Below are 17,034 nucleotides of genomic sequence, written 5' to 3' on the forward strand. Positions count from 1 at the left end.
CTATTTGTTCCGTGTCTTGAATTGGCCTCTTATTTCTGCTTTTCTGTCTGCAGGGGAAAGGCATTTGGCAGTCACTGCCATGATGGTTCTACCTGGCCATAAGCAGGCATCAGCTAGCCAATATTGGAAGAACATGGAATATTTTGACAGAGGCTGGCAACTGCCTTCCTAATGCCTACACAAGAGACACAACTCTTGCCTTTGTTTCTAACAGTAATTCAGTGGAGGAAGAAACGCGAGAACACACATATTGCTTATAAAGGAAGGGGATGATGTCACACTTGGTTAAGACATTTTGATCACGCCAAGAGCTAATTTCCAGCTGCAATTAAGCGATTACCTTTTAGACTTCTGGATTTAAATAATGTTAGTATCACCTGGAAAGCACAGAGGTTGCTCAACAGGGTTCCTGGAGCACGAGGGGTACCCTACTCGTGGGCATGGATGATTGGAGGGCATTCTTGCCCTGGTTTGGAGCATGGCCTCTACAGCCATGATGGGGGGAGGGGCCTATTACTTTTGGTTGTACGTACCCTTTCAGGATGGGCAGACATTGCCTCCTGCTTTAGCCCACTAACAGCTCTGCTTTGCAACTTTATCACACATACCTGTCAGGTGGCATGTAACTCAATGCTACTAATGTTATCAGCCTCAGAAGTCTGGAATCCTTTGCCACATCAACTAGGGTACAGGCTTGCCACCTGAGACTTACCCATGTATGAGTCTGCATCTGTCGTCCTGTGGGGAAGACACACACAGAAAGAGCAGGGCACAGTGACCTTGTGGGTTTTTCACACTTCTTCGTTGGGGTGGGCACAATTCACTCCGCAGAGTAAGTGGCACATGCTGGCCAACATTCTCCCACTTTGACATGTCACCCAAAGAGCGAAATTGGCCATTTGAAATACCTCTGTCGACTTATTATTGCGCAAGCCACACTGATGGGTTTAAGCACCTGCTTAATGCGAGATGGCAATTAAGGGCATTTGCCAACGCACTCAAGAAGCACAGGACACCCTCTTACCAGCGATATGCCAGGCTCACTCATTCTGATCACGAATTGGCATTTATCTGAGGTCATGGTAAATGTAATCTTATATTTATTACATGTGTAGCATCACGCAAACCCCCCAAGCATCTAGGCGCAACGTAAACTGCATGAAGTGGACCACTTCCATTGGCGCACGTTTTTACTTTTACCCCACAAAATGGAAGATTTTAGCGTAAAAGGCAGGTGAAATCACATTGCTTTTCCACTTTGGAAGAGTGTAAATACCTCTCGCAATTAGCGATTGCTGGCGGAATTGACAATGGCTTCCTCTGGACTCTGCCCGCTTTTACCAGGTTTCATTTCCAAGCAGATCCCAGAGGAATCCTTGTCCTTATTTCCAGCATGAGAATCCATTCTGGCAGTAAGGCCGCATTTGTCTGGTGGAGCGGGAAATACATGGGGTCCTGATGTGTCCACTAGGCTCCCGAACTCCACCCAGAAAATGCACAAAAATCTGGCCAATTAGAAGCAACAGTAAGTGTTTTCCACCACTTTTTCTGAACCAATTGACCTGGAAAATGATGTGTTGCATCGGAAGCTGAACGCATTCACTCTGACTATTATCCCACCGGAAGATTAAGCCAGGTGCTGAACACAGGTGTTATATATTCCTGTGCACAATCTGCATTTGGATAATTAACTAACTGAGTTACGTTACAAATGATATCGCCTCTGGGACTTTACCGTCTTATCCCCTTAACTGCCATGGGTAATTTCCCCCCAGTGCCAAGGCCTTTTTTGGTGATTTCGGTATGTCGCCATTCAATCCCTTGTAACTTCTTTGTTACATGAGATATCTCGGCCAAAGTTGGCCTCTTTTTTCCCACATGTAGGCGGTCGTACCGCCACCCAGGAATCCTAGTTTGCTGTAGGGGGGTGAGAGAAAATAACCAAAAAGGAGAACATTTGTTTTTTTTTTTCAGAAAATGCCAATAAAATGTTGTACAAAGAAGCCTGTGGTGTTTTCCTCGTAAGAGCTAGGAACAAATAGTTTGCTCTACTGGATTCGCCATTTTCCAGGCTTTCAAGAACAGACTGAGTGGAAACCAAAATAACATAATTTGATATGCTAATAGGCCGTTTTGTGAGAGGTAGGCGATTTTGGCGTTTTTTGTCCAAAAGGACATGCATGGACGGAATGGAAGAAAAGGTTAGTAAAGCTGAATGGGAAGCCAGAAAGGCACACATTTCTGAAAAGTAGACAATATTCCAAGTTTAGGAAGGGGTGATTTGCGCAGGTCAGGCAACAACTATGTAGGGAAAGATTCCATAGTTTGGGGGGAAATCGGGAAAATGACAGAAAAAAAACCCACAATTTCCACACATTTCATTCTGGTCACCCACCGAAACACGCAGCCAACAACACATGGCCTACCTTCCCACGTTCCCACAGGTTTCCCGATGAAAACGGTACCTCACATGTGTGGGTGTACCTACCTGGGTGCAAAGGGAAAAGCTTAAAATACTGGTAACCCCAAGTCTTTTCGCACAGCAGATTTTCCGGAATTTTGCTCATGTGGACAACCTACAGATTTGGGCCTAGGGTGTCGAAGCCACGAAGGAAAACAGGGAACCCCATGTATTTCCGAAAAGAAGACACTCGTGGGAATCCACAGAGGTTTGACCAGCGTGAATCGCCCCATAATGTATGACCGACAATCCCTGGCAAAGTCTGACATTTAGTGGAAAAAACACCATTTTCACTTTGTCTGGGATTGTGGGTAATGAATTCACGCAAGTCAGACCTCTGTGGATTACCCCAGGTGTCTTCTTTTCGGAAACATTTTGTTTGACCCCCTTCCCTGGGGGCAGATGATCACCCATCTGCCCCCAGGGTATTGCCCCCATGCTTTGGGGGACAGGGGGAGAGGAGAGCTTACATAGTAAGCAGCCCCAACCCCCACTTCAAAAACAGATCCCTAAATGACACACCAAACACCTATTCTGGGGGGGATAAATGACATTACACCCCCCCCCCCCACTTAAAATTGTGGGGGGGATTTGTCTCCCCTGTCCCCCCATGTCCTACGCCCATGGCACTGAAGATTATCTCTTTTCACCACTTTGGCACCGGGACGAGGAAGAGGCATACTAAAAGCTGTGAGGATCAGGCATGTTCCTCTGATTGTGGTCAGGCAAGGATAATTGGTCAGCCACACCTGCAGCCGGTCAAGGGGCTCTAGGTGTATAAATGAAGATCAGTCCGACAGAGAAAGAGAGAAGAAGCGTGAGACGGGGAGCAATGTGTGAGGAGGCATCCTTTGTGGGAGCCAGGACACCAGCAATACGCTCAGTAGACTTGGAGGACCCAATGCAACTGGGCCGTGTTACTTGCCCAAGCCTGGGAGCTTTCAGACCCTCGAGCGCGCAACAGGAGCTGCCATGGAGCGGGAGATGAGAGGACACTGCATGCGTGCCGACCGAGTAACTGAAGCTGCCGGTGTGGCAGAGAGAGGTACGAGGTAGGCAATCTGGGCTTGCGCAAGTAAAGCACAGAAGGCCGGTGAGTGTCTTATTTATTTATTTTTACATTTGTATAGCACACAAACAGCCATTGGGCATCGAGGCGCTGTTACTTGTAGAGTACTTAGTTACAGGGTATGTACAGCTGGGAAATGCATTTACATGTTGTACATTGATACATTAGGATACACTGTCAATTTATAAATACATTTTGAGGTTAGGTTCCATGGCGCTCCAACAAGAGAGTGATGGAATACCGTCTGCAATATGGAAACCACAAGGAGTTTATTGAATACCAAATTAAAGAGAAACTTAACTTTGAACAATTAAATGCTCATTGAATACTGAGCTAAAGAGAAACTTTGAACAACTAAACGCTGCGAACACCGAACAAAAGGGACACTTTTTATAATTTTATAATTATAATTATTTATAAGTAACGTGCTTAATACCCAGAGGTTTCTAAGCACGGACCCAGGGATCGAACCTATGTATGGCTCCAGGTCATCTTGCTTGCAAGACGAGTGCGTTGCCCATGAGTTATCCTCCCGTCCCGACTTAAACATTGAAACAAAAAGTAGAACTTGAAATCTGAATAATACAAGTGCACATTTGAACACTGAACCTTTGGCATAACAATCGGGTTCAAACATCAAAGACAAGAGTATTGATAAGGGGAACCAATTAACTTTTTGAGAATTAATGCAGTGTGACAAGGCCACTGCTTGGCAGGAAGTGGCAAGCACATGGTAGCAGCGCCATGAGGCTAACGAAGACAAGCCAAGGAAGTGCAAGAGCACCCACAAAACCAAGAGACCAATAAAAGTAAATATGTGAAGGTGACCTGGTGCACATTAATAAGTCACAAGGAGACATGTGTGAGTGTTTCTGAGGAGTCCTGGGGCTCTGGTTGTGTGAGCTGTAATGGGCTGACCGTGTGGTCTAACAACTGCAGGAATGGAACCCCAAGGTTTGGTTTAGAACTGTATCGCCTTGAATTGGGGAAAAGGTAAACTTTGAGCCTTTTTCAAGATAATTTCTTGTACTTGGGGAAGCAGAGCTGAAAGTAAGCTGTGAGCTGGAAGAAGCTTGGAACTTTGAGTTGATCACTATTTCCTTTTACTGTGACATCCCTACACATTAGTTAGTTGCAGTTGTGAGGGCAAGGATAGGGTTTGGACATGGACAGACTTTTAAGTTGAACTCTTTGACTCAGACCTTCCTTAGTTTTGCTCAGGTAGGGGAATCTTATCTTAGCGTAGGACAAGTTAGGCCTTCACCCATCCTAACATTTAAGTTGATAAATATCTTTTGTTTGAATTTTAAGTCTAGTGTCTGTGTCATATTTAATGATGACTTCACAGGAAGGGATAAAGACAATACCCTACGATGGCGGGGGTTGGGGGTATGACATATTCTCATATGGGAAAGTGGGGTAGCATGTCTTACTTGAAGACATCCTCTCCCCCTCTCCTATAGATCACTCCATCCAGGTGTTCCTCCCTTGCATATCCACCCCCAGGGTTGGGTTCCAAGAGCGATGGATTTCCCTGGCTCCTGAGAGGAAGATCCAGAGGGAGTATATGAGTGGATGCCCTCAGGTTCCTCACATTTGTGACTCCGCAGAAAATGCTGCTCGATGCAGAACTGGCAGACATTAAGTATTACTCATCAGCAATGACTAACACTGAGAGAATTAGGGGATTGGGCAAGACACAATGCCCATTTTAGAGTCCAGTCCTACGTGGCAGAGAATCCATGCGTATGAATGCCTATGATTATGGCACAGGAGGTTAGGTTTCTTAATCAGGTTTAACACCACAGCAACATGGCCCTTAATGCAGGCACTAAAGGACTGCCACACGTAGGCATGGCCAATGGTCTGCGATCCAAACCACACATTACTGAAAACCAGAGGTTATAGATGGTAGCTGCCACTGGCAGAAACATGACAGCCCGGCTGAGTGCCCCTGTGATGCTATTGATGAAGCCAAGTAGGAAGACCGCATAAGCATCAAGCCATGGCCACTGCCAGTCTGTTCAGCTGCACCACACTGCCAGCTGTGATTGCTGAACCAGGAATGTGGAGCCGGCAGTTCAGAGGGGAAATTAGTAACACCTTTGGCCAGCTTACTGTTGGTGTGAAATTGGCCATATTTGAAGGTGCGGAACCCCGTGGTATTACAGAGACTCACGGCATGTGCTGGTCATTTTGCTGTTCCATGGCCCTGTTTGGAAAAGGACATCAATGCCACTATTCAGAGTTGGACATCTATCCCCTCCCCCTATCACATAGAGAAATGTGTGCAAGAATGATCAGAACTAGAGAGAATTTGTCAGAAAGTGGAGGTCTGCTCTTCTTTCCAACTCTTTAGGTGGAGTGGAGTTTCTTGCACAATTCCCAGTTTACCACCAGGTGCAGTTAATTACCATTTGCTATAGCAGCAAATAAATATTATGTACTGAAGCAATAGAACCAGATAAGGAGGGGGAATTACGGCTCGGGCAATGCCCCCTAGGACGATTTATTTATTTATTTTATTTATTTGCATTTGTAAAGCACACAAACTGCCCTCAGGCATCATGGCGCTGTTAAGAATGCTTGCTTGGTTACATAGGTGCACACGGTCTAAATCGATAGGAGAGGGGCAGGGCCTAGGGCACTCGGCCTCTTCAGAGTGCCGCCGTCGCGGAGAAGAAACAGTAAGGGGCCAGGATTGGGCCTTTGGGGGAGGACTGGCCAAGCCTGCCGGCTCCTGAGTGGCCCGTAAAACCAGGACACCATTATGATTACTGACCTCTGCAACAGTATTCACTCTGCTTCTCTGCTCTTTTCAATGTTGATATTCTGTTCTCTTCTCTCCCTCCCCTCTCATACCCCCTTACTTTTTTCTATGCACTTACTCTTATCAGAATTGTCCCTGGACCTAGTATGATGGTAACAAATGTTTGTCTCCCCTTCATCCCCCACAACACACCTCCAGCACTATCTGAAATGTCATTGGGCCTAGTACATTAGTCAATTGTTTTGTTCCTCTCCCTCACCTTGTGTAACTCCAGCTCTACCTGAAATGTCGTCTGGCCTAGTACGATGGGTAGAAGCCCCAGTTAAGTGAGGACTTTAACGTAACTCCTGGGGCAATACACGACTGGTAATGCGTTGCAACCATTGCTCAACTTGAGAAAGAAATGAAAAAAGAAACGGTTACAAGGGATCGGGGAGAAAAGACTACAAGTAGTCCCTTCTCCCTTTCCATGGTGGCCGTTAAAAATTTAAATTTATAAGAAAAAAGTAAACAAACAAAATGGCCACCATGGAAAGGGACAAGAGACTACATGTAGTCCCTTCTCCCTTGCCAAGGCAGCAAGGGAAGAAAGGGATGAAACTCTCGGAATCTGGGACTCGGCGCTTCGACCTAACGCTTCAGGTGAATTTTTCCCAGCAAGGGCCAATCAGATCGTTTGTAACAATCTGATCATCCCTCACAGGGTACTAATGAGCCATGTCTGTAATCCTGTTGCACCCACACTATAGTACCCACCACAAATGACTTGTGCATGGCAGAAGGCCCCAATATTTGATACCCCAACATTTTTCCTGTATTTGTATAGTTTATAGACACGGAGCATCATGGGTTCGGTCCCCGGGCCTGCGCTTAGAATCCTCTGGGTATTAAGCGTATTATAAATAACCTATCATAACACAAAGCTTGCTTTGTAGAAGGGTCCTCACTCTGGCAGTGGCGTGCTGGGCAGATCACATTACGGCATGCTGTGGGCGTGGCGGAAGACATGTTTCTATGCTCAGGGAATGTCTTCTCCGCCCACGAGCTTGCAGGTGCGTAATAAAAGATGGCTGCGGGTGTCAGCAGTCATGTTATTGATCTGAGGAAAATGTGTATGTGATTAGCAAGATAACGCATGTGTCCAAATAAAAGGCACGTGTCTGATAATGACTTGGACTTTCAGATTACAAACCACTGGCCCTTCCCTAATCAATAATCCTTGTGCTCCTGGAAGTTCTGTTCCCTTTTCATGAAACAATACGGACGTTGACCAACAGGGGTAGCTCTGGCTATAATCCTTTTGACATATATTTAAAAAATATATTAATTTTAAATCCGAAGTGGCACAACGAGCAAGTACATGAGTATCGGTTATTATGTTAGATTTCTAAACTGACTGTATTCCTACATGTTATTTAAAGAGGTTATCATATCTGCACAAACAGGTTTAAAAGAAGACTAAACGTGAAGCTGATATATGTGCGCTAGGGTTATAGTGTGGCATGACCTTCGCGAGGCTTGCGCATGTAATAACCCCCTCAGGAAGCTTTCCCTGTGGCCCCCATCTGAACCCTATTATGTTACCAGCGTGCAATGGTCCACAGAGTTATTGGAGTGGCGCAGTTAGCGGTCCTAATAGGTGTATTAAAGCAGTCGAGATTTTGAAACGACAGCCATTTTATACAATGTGTCTCCTCTTTCAGCCACACGTGTCTTGCCAATGCTGGGGGAGGAGGAGTGAAAGCATACAATTAATCAGATTAAAAGTCCTGAGGTTCTGCTTTGAAGCAGCTACTGAGTCCTGAAGGCAGCCTCTTTGCAATTGAAGGAGGCCGAGTTACTCCCCGGGAGGGTCCTATATATTTTTCCAGAGAAGGGTCCGCCAATTGAGTGATGCCCATATCTCTTTCCTTTATGACCCTCCACAGGAGCAGCCCGATTAATTTCTGTCAGTGCTAAACTATATGTGAACTTTAACTGATGGGCCTTGCAGCACTTTGGTTTCCATTTACAAGCCCACTGCAGCCCCTTTCATATAATGGGTGGTATTTCAGGTCATTATACGTCAGCGTTGACTATATGCAAGACTGCGCTCGGTTGGTAACTCTTCAGCGACATGTTGGTCTGACTCCTGTGTAGGAAGCATGACACATCCACAGTAAAATGATGTGACAAATCCCACGGTATTGTCACTTCTCCCATGGGGACGGGGAGTGGCGTCCACTCCTGATATTCCGCCTAGGGGAGGCGCTGAGTGGGAGGATCACACGTGGAGGGAAACCCCCTATGGGACCAGTGACGACTATTTTGGGAGAATGCTGCATTTACATCCTTCACCCCTTCCTCCCTCAGCTTCCTACCCTACACCATCCTCTGTCGTACCCAACAGTTCTATATGTTTTCGCAGAGGAAAAGATCCCATCCTCATGAGACATACTGAGAACAGGAAGCATATCGACTACCTATATGGAGTACATATCAATACTGGGACGAAGAAGAACTGTGGAGGAATGAGGAATGCACCGTGAAACCTAGAACCGCATTATAGTCTTTGCGGACATTCTGAAAATATAAAAATGGAGGCTGTGCTGCACAAATATTCAGATCCTCGAAGTTGGAGCAAAGGGCCAGGAAGTTGTCCGGTCCAGCGTGCAGAGGAGACCGCTAGCTGGGATACAGATACCTCTCAGGAGACTTCTCGATCCGGTCTGCAGCAGTTGAAATGCCCCGCCAATACAGAGGAGAATCAGCGTTGAACCGGAAGGTACCAGGGTTTTTGGGGGCGAGTGCATATGCATGGGACAACGGAGAAACAGGGTCTGGGACCCAAATCCTTATACATAGACTACCTTAATGGAAGTCAGTCATATGAATACCTGGCAGGAAGTGAACAAGGTGCACGAGTAAGGGAGAGAAGCACACTCCCTCCTCTTTGTCACAGTACCTGGAAGGGGAAAAAACAGGTCTTCCAGCAGAAGTCTGGAACCCACATCTAAAATGAAGGGAAGGGAGACTTTCCCCCACCAGTTGATGAATTACCCTACACGCCTAAGCAAGGCCAGCCAAATAAGAAAAGCCAGTCTGGGACCTGCACCCATACGTCGAAGAAAGAACAGCATCATTCTTCATAGTCACAGTACCTGGCAGGGTAGTGAACCAGTTTGACTATGTCTAACAAACGCTGCAAAAGTCCAGGGGAAGGAGCGATTCCCCCTGAAACACCGAGAAGCCTGAGTAGGGCCAGAGACAGGGAGACTTTCCCCACCGATCATTGTGTGTTGGTTGAGATGCCAGAGTAATACCATGGGAAGGGAGACATTCCCCACTGATCATTGTGTGTTTCATGAGAAGCCTGTGAGAACCAAGGGAGACATTCCCCACCGATCATTGTGTGTTGCTTGAGAAGCCAGAGTAATACCATGGGGAGGGAGACATTCCCCACTGATCATTGTGTGTTGGTTGAGATGCCAGAATAATACCATGGGAAGGGAGACATTCCCCACCGATCATTGTGTGTTTCATGAGAAGCCTGTGAAAGCCAAGGGCGACATTCCCCACTGATCATTGTGTGTTGCTTGAGATGCCAGAGTAATACCATGGGAAGGGACACATTCCCCACCGATCATTGTGTGTTGCTTGAGAAGCCAGAGTAATACCATGGGAAGGGAGACATTCCCCACCGATCATTGTGTGTTTCATGAGAAGCCTGTGAAAGCCAAGGGCGACATTCCCCACTGATCATTGTGTGTTGCTTGAGATGCCAGAGTAATACCATGGGAAGGGAGACATTCCCCACCGATCATTGTGTGTTGCTTGAGAAGTCAGAGTAATACCATGGGAAGGGAGACATTCCCCACTGATCATTGTGTGTTGGTTGAGAAGCCAGAATAATACCATGGGAAGGGAGACATTCCCCACTGATCATTGTGTGTTGGTTGAGATGCCAGAGTAATACCATGGGAAGGGAGACATTCCCCACCGATCATTGTGTGTTTCATGAGAAGCCTGTGAAAGCCAAGGGCGACATTCCCCACTGATCATTGTGTGTTGCTTGAGATGCCAGAGTAATACCATGGGAAGGGAGACATTCCCCACCGATCATTGTGTGTTGCTTGAGAAGCCAGAGTAATACCATGGGAAGGGAGACATTCCCCACCGATCATTGTGTGTTGCTTGAGAAGCCAGCGTAATACCATGGGAAGGGAGACATTTCCCACTGATCATTGTGTGTTGGTTGAGAAGCCAGAGTAATACCATGGGAAGGGAGACATTCCCCACTGATCATTGTGTGTTGGTTGAGATGCCAGAGTAGTGTTTCATGAGAAGCCTGTGAAAGCCAAGGGCGACATTCCCCACTGATCATTGTGTGTTGCTTGAGATGCCAGAGTAATACCATGGGAAGGGAGACATTCCCCACTGATCATTGTGTGTTGCTTGAGAAGCCAGAGTAATACCATGGGAAGGGAGACATTCCCCACCGATCATTGTGTGTTGCTTGAGAAGCCAGAGTAATACCATAGGAAGGCAGACATTCCCCAATGATCATTGTGTGTTGGTTGAGAAGCCAGAGTAATACCATGGGAAGGGAGACATTCCCCACTGATCATTGTGTGTTGGTTGAGATGCCAGAGTAATACCATGGGAAGGGAGACATTCCCCACCGATCATTGTGTGTTTCATGAGAAGCCTGTGATAGCCAAGGGCGACATTCCCCACTGATCATTGTGTGTTGCTTGAGATGCCAGAGTAATACCATGGGAAGGGAGACATTCCCCACCGATCAATGTGTGTTGCTTGAGAAGCCAGAGTAATACCATGGGAAGGGAGACATTCCCCACCGATCATTGTGTGTTTCATGAGCAGCCTGTGAAATCCCAAGGGAGACATTCCCCACTGATCACTGTGTGTTGCTTGAGATGCCAGAGTATTACCATGGGAAGGCAGACATTCCCCAATGATCATTGTGTGCTGGTTGAGAAGCCAGAGTAATACCAAGGGGAGGGAGACATTCCCCACTGATCATTGTGTGTTGGTTGAGATGCCAGAGTAATACCATGGAAAGGGAGACATTCCCCACCGATCATTGTGTGTTTCATGAGAAGCCTGTGAAAGCCAAGGGCGACATTCCCCACTGATCATTGTGTGTTTCATTAGAAGCCTGTGAAAGCCAAGGGCGACATTCCCCACTGATCATTGTGTGTTGCTTGAGATGCCAGAGTAATACCATGGGAAGGGAGACATTCCCCACCGATCAATGTGTGTTGCTTGAGAAGCCAGAGTAATACCATGGGAAGGGATACATTCCCCACCGATCATTGTGTGTTTCATGAGCAGCCTGTGAAAGCCCAAGGGAGACATTCCCCACTGATCATTGTGTGTTGCTTGAGATGCCAGAGTATTACCATGGGAAGGGAGACATCACCACCGATCATTGTGTGTTGCTTGAGATGCCAGAGTAATACCATGGGAAGGGAGACATTCCCCAACGATCATTGTGTGTTGCTTGAGATGCCAGAGTAATACCATGGGAAGGGAGACATTCCCCACCGATCATTGTGTGTTGCTTGAGATGCCAGAGTAATACCATGGGAAGGGAGACATTCCCCACCGATCATTGTGTGTTGTTTGAGATGCCAGAGTAATACCATGGGAAGGGAGACATTCCCCACCGATCATTGTGTGTTGCTTGAGATGCCAGAGTAATACCATGGGAAGGGAGACATTCCCCACCGATCATTGTGTGTTGCTTGAGATGCCAGAGTAATACCATGGGACAGGAGACATTGCCCACCGATCATTGTGTGTTGCTTGAGATGCCAGAGTAATACCATGGGACGGGAGACATTCCCCACCGATCATTGTGTGTTGCCTGAGATGCCAGAGTAATACCATGGGAAGGGAGACATTCCCCACCGATCATTGTGTGTTGCTTGAGATGCCAGAGTAATACCATGGGAAGGGAGACATTCCCCACCGATCATTGTGTGTTGCTTGAGTTGCCAGAGTAATACCATGCGAAGGGAGACATTCCCCACCGATCATTGTGTGTTGCTTGAGATGCCAGAGTAATACCATGGGAAGGGAGACACTCCCCACCGATCATTGTGTGTTGATTGAGATGTCAGAGTAATACCATGGGAAGGGAGACATTCCCCACCGATCATTGTGTGTTGCTTGAGATGCCATAGTAATACCATGGGAAGGGAGACATTCCCCACTGATCCCCACTGATCATTGTGTCTTGCTCTAGAAGCCTGAGTAAGTCCAGGAGAAGGAGTGATTCCCCCTGAAATTCAAAACTGTCAGAGAAGCCTGAGTAGGGCCAGTGAAAGGGAAACATTCCCCACCGATCAATGTGTTTTACTTGAGATGCGTCAGCAAGGCCAGGGGAAGGGAGACATTCCCACAGCAATCATGTTGTGTTGCTTGAGAATCCGTAAAAAAGCCATGGGAAGGGAGATATTCCCCACCGATCATTGTGTGTTGCTTGGAAAGGAGACATTACCACATCGATCATTGCGTGTTACTTGGAAGGAAGACATTCATTGTGTGTTGCTTGAGAAGCCTGAGTAAGGCCAAGGGAAGGGAGACATTCCCCCAGTGATCATTGTCTGTTGCTTGAGAAGCCAGAGTAATACCAGGGGGAGTGGAGGCAGAGTGACTTTGTGGTGTCTGCAGCGGCTGGTAGTCTTTCTACCATTACCATTACTAGTGTTTTCCTTAAGAACCCTGCTGCTGGCGGAGCCGAGGCGGAGTGGAGGCAGAGTAACTTTGTGACTGTGTGAAGGGGTGAAGGTCCTCAGTCATCTCTAGCCCCATTCGTGCCATTCGGCTGAGATTTCCTGCAGAGGTGGTGCGGAACACAAAGAACGAGTGGAAAAAGTAGTACTGTGCGCCGAGGTGCACAAAGGTACAGAACAAACAGATACGATCTGTATCCTTAGGCATGAGTTAATACACGCAGCTGACGCACTACACCTTGGTAAAGAGACCGCTGAATCAGCGATGGAGCCAGCTGAGACCAATGTGGGAGCTGTCGGAATTACGGGATGTCTGCCGGTGTTTAAGAAGGAGGTAAGATCTCTTTGTTGATCAGGGGACAGAGGTACACACCTAACTGCACAGAGGTATCCTTTGCCCCCCCCCCCTTGGAACGTCAAGGTTTTGATTATAGCCAGCATGGCTATGTACATGGATAACATCAAGGTGGAGTGCATTTATACCCCAATACACTTTTACAGCCCACAGTAGATAAAACTCTGGTGGAGTCTGAAAGAAAAAACAGCATAGATTTGGTGTCCACGACAGACCGGGATGGGATGGGCCGGGAAATGTGTTGGTTGGTCAGACATCAGAACAGCTGGCCCACGTTGCCCAACCGGAATTCCAGCACTTAAATGGGAGCGAACAGGGTGGTAGGGAATTAAATATGGGGGAATGCACAGTAAAAACTGTGGACATGCACAGAAATCAAACTGTGCCGACTAGGGAAGAGGGTGGGGGGGTGTGATCCTGCTCAGACAACCAAACCTAACACACACCCCACGATGAGGGGGTATCCGTCAATGAGTATGGAGAGTCCGTATGGAGAGTCCACAGAGACTCAATCAGCAATGTCGAACTCCCTTTCACAAGACCCAAGGGGTGAAAACAAAAAGTGTGAGAGGACTATCAAAAAATAACATCTGGAAATCGATGGGACTGAAACCTCAGGACAGGGTTAATGGGAGATGTTTTTTTTAACCAAGCTCTGAAAAAGGAATGTAAGGTGGGTCATGGCCAGTGTGATCGATCAAATACAAAAGTGTGGGGTGGGACAGCTGGGATAATGGATTGTGAAGTATTCGATCAGCTGTTATTGGAAACTTCCCTGGGAGTGGAAAGGGGAGGTGCAATAAACATCATATCGAGAAAATAACTGTCCGAGCTCCGATTGGAATCAACAGTGAAAACTAATTTAAACCAGAACATAGGGAGAACGACCACACAGGAGATAATATCAACATCAATCCCAATTCAGTCTCCTATGACGTGGACCTTTGCCGTGGACCAACAAGGCACGCAGAGGAGATTTGATTTGCCTGAGGAACAAGGGGGGTCTGGCCGAAAATCAGAAACAACAATTTCATCAGGAACTCAAACGGAGGAATCCACTCCTGGAAGACCTCAAAAGACAAATTCTGATGAGCCAGCCAGAGATCTAGACTTCTTGGTAATAGCTACTCTGACATCAATCTTAGCACCATTCATGAAATTGTATGAACAAATTGGGGGAGCAACTAAAAGATCAAACAATGGTGCTCGTCCTTTCTACATTCGAAGATGGTGTGTGTTGAGTTTTTTTTTTTCAGGAATCCAACACGAATTGGAAATGCAAATATCAACATCACCAAATGTAAAACTATCAGTAACTATCGGGATGCAAACAGATTGAACAGAAAAGGGATCGAGACTGGTTGGAAATCTGGAGGAGGAGGTTAGCCAAAAGAATGAGAGGTTGGTCCAACAAACCCCCTCAAAATCAGGCAAAATCGGGCATAGGCGTTTATCGCGATCCCGCTCGGTTGACATCAGGAGTGGATAAAAAGAAGGATTCGGCCACAACGGGGAAGCCAATGGTCAAAGAGGAGGGAGAAAATATGCTGAACCAATCTTCATTAAAAGGACAAACTCCAGAAAGGGACTAAACCAGAAGAACTAATAGAGATAAACATCAAGGAACAACAGAACATATGTGGCATCTTTATTAAACAGATAAAATCCCAAAAGGCAGAAAGATGGAGAGAAACAGGAGGATTGTCCTCCTCGGAGAGCTGGGACTGGAGACAAGAGAATTCCACTTAAGAAAACCAAAAAAATTCCTATGGACAAAAGAGATGGGTCGAATGGAAGTAAGGTTTTCATTAAAAATATGACCTTACCTAAATTAATCAGTCCTGTGAGGGCAAAAGCAGAAACCACAGACAAAACAAAGGACCTTGGTAAGAGTCAACATATATCATCAACAATAAAGTTTAAGGAGAATTCACATCAAATTAAAAACACTGAAGATATAACTACCACCAATGTGATGGATTTATTTCCATACACTATATCAGAGCCTGGGGAAGTAGATGGAGCAGGTTTGGGCCATGAAGAGCATACATATGACCCAGATTCAACAGACAGTGATAGGGACTCCCTCGGGGCACATAAACTACGATGGGGAAAGTTACCAGTAGGGCCAACAGCGCTCCAACAAATTATGAAAAATCGGAGAACGAGGAATCCTTGTGCCTGCAGGCAGAATCAAGGGTGTTGAGGGGAATTATTTACTGGAGGTATAACAGAAAGATCCAGGTGCAGCAGCAGGATGACACCACTCAGCGGCAAATTGAGAAAACAACCTGTAATCCCCAAAGGGCTCAGTTAGAACTTGAGGTTGTGGATAAAAGGAGGATAAGTTCAATGACATTTAAGGATATTACTCAAAGAAGAAACGTATCCAATCAAACACTGAACTGTCAGAGTAAAGTGCAGGAATTGAATAACAGGAACCCGAGGGGACAGCATGTAATGTTAAAATTGGAACCGGAGTGCAGAACGAACTGCAAAAAGCAAGATGTATATGTGATATTGCCTCTAAAAATCTTCAGACCAAGTAATGGACGGAGCAATCGAGAAGTAAACGAGCAGGCTCAGCTAAATATTGTGCAAGAATAATCTAAAAGAATTGCTAACGGAGAAGAACGAATTGCCCCATTAAGAATTCCTTGAAGCCGAGATGAATCAAGAGAACGCAGACCATTGGAAGCCGACCGAAGAGGACATAATCAAGAACGTTTTAATAAAATTGAGAAAGGAGCCCATGGCAAGCAGGCCTTGGGGCTAATATTGGAGGGAATGATTCCAATGGATGACGGTCTAATTATGAATTGGGCAGACGATAGCAGGCTATTCCACCATTTCCCTAATCTTAGACTCTTAACGAAGGATGATCTGGAGACAATAGAACTTTCAATAGAAGATAGAATGGATCGAGTCATCCTCCTTCCCACAAGTCTATTAATTAGACACAAGTTAATAGAGAAAGCATGGTGACTGAGGCCTATGGGCTTTGATCTAATGGAGTACAAAGCAGAGAGTTTACAAGATTGGAAACGATCCAGCAGGAAGCCTGACCTATCCCAAATCAGGACGCAAGATCCAGAAAACAGGAAAACACAATGTATAAGCAGAGCCTCTAGGAATACGGCTCACCAATTCTGAGTAAAGATAAAGAAGGCTCAGAAGATAATTGGAAATGGTTGGCTGGCTTGTTAGCCACAAAAATTAATAAACCATAATGCCAAGAATCACCAAGGAGCCTGTAACAAGATTAGCAAGTTGGAACACGCGCGGGTTCTCTCATTTGTTCATAAATGAAGATCTATTGAGAGGGAACCATTATATAATTTGCTTACAGGAAACCTGGTTGAGAGAGCCCACAATTTTAAAAGGATACACTGGGCCTCATTACGAGGTTGGAGGTAGCCATGCTGTTTAAACCGGCATGGCCACCCCGAAACTCGGGTCCAGCTCCAGGTCCCGCGAAAGCGGAATAACCGGGCCATTCCAACCTTGGCGGGCTCGGTAATTACCCTTTTGCGGGACCCGGAACCGGTACGTCCCCATTCCCATTTGAGCCCCCAGAGGGCTCAATGGGAATGGGGAGGATGGTAGCAGCGGTACCATTCATAACGGTACCGTTGTAAC

This window comes from Ambystoma mexicanum, chromosome 12 (assembly GCF_040938575.1).
Source record: "Ambystoma mexicanum isolate Mex_15411 chromosome 12, UKY_AmexF1_1, whole genome shotgun sequence".
NCBI lineage: Eukaryota > Metazoa > Chordata > Amphibia > Caudata > Ambystomatidae > Ambystoma > Ambystoma mexicanum.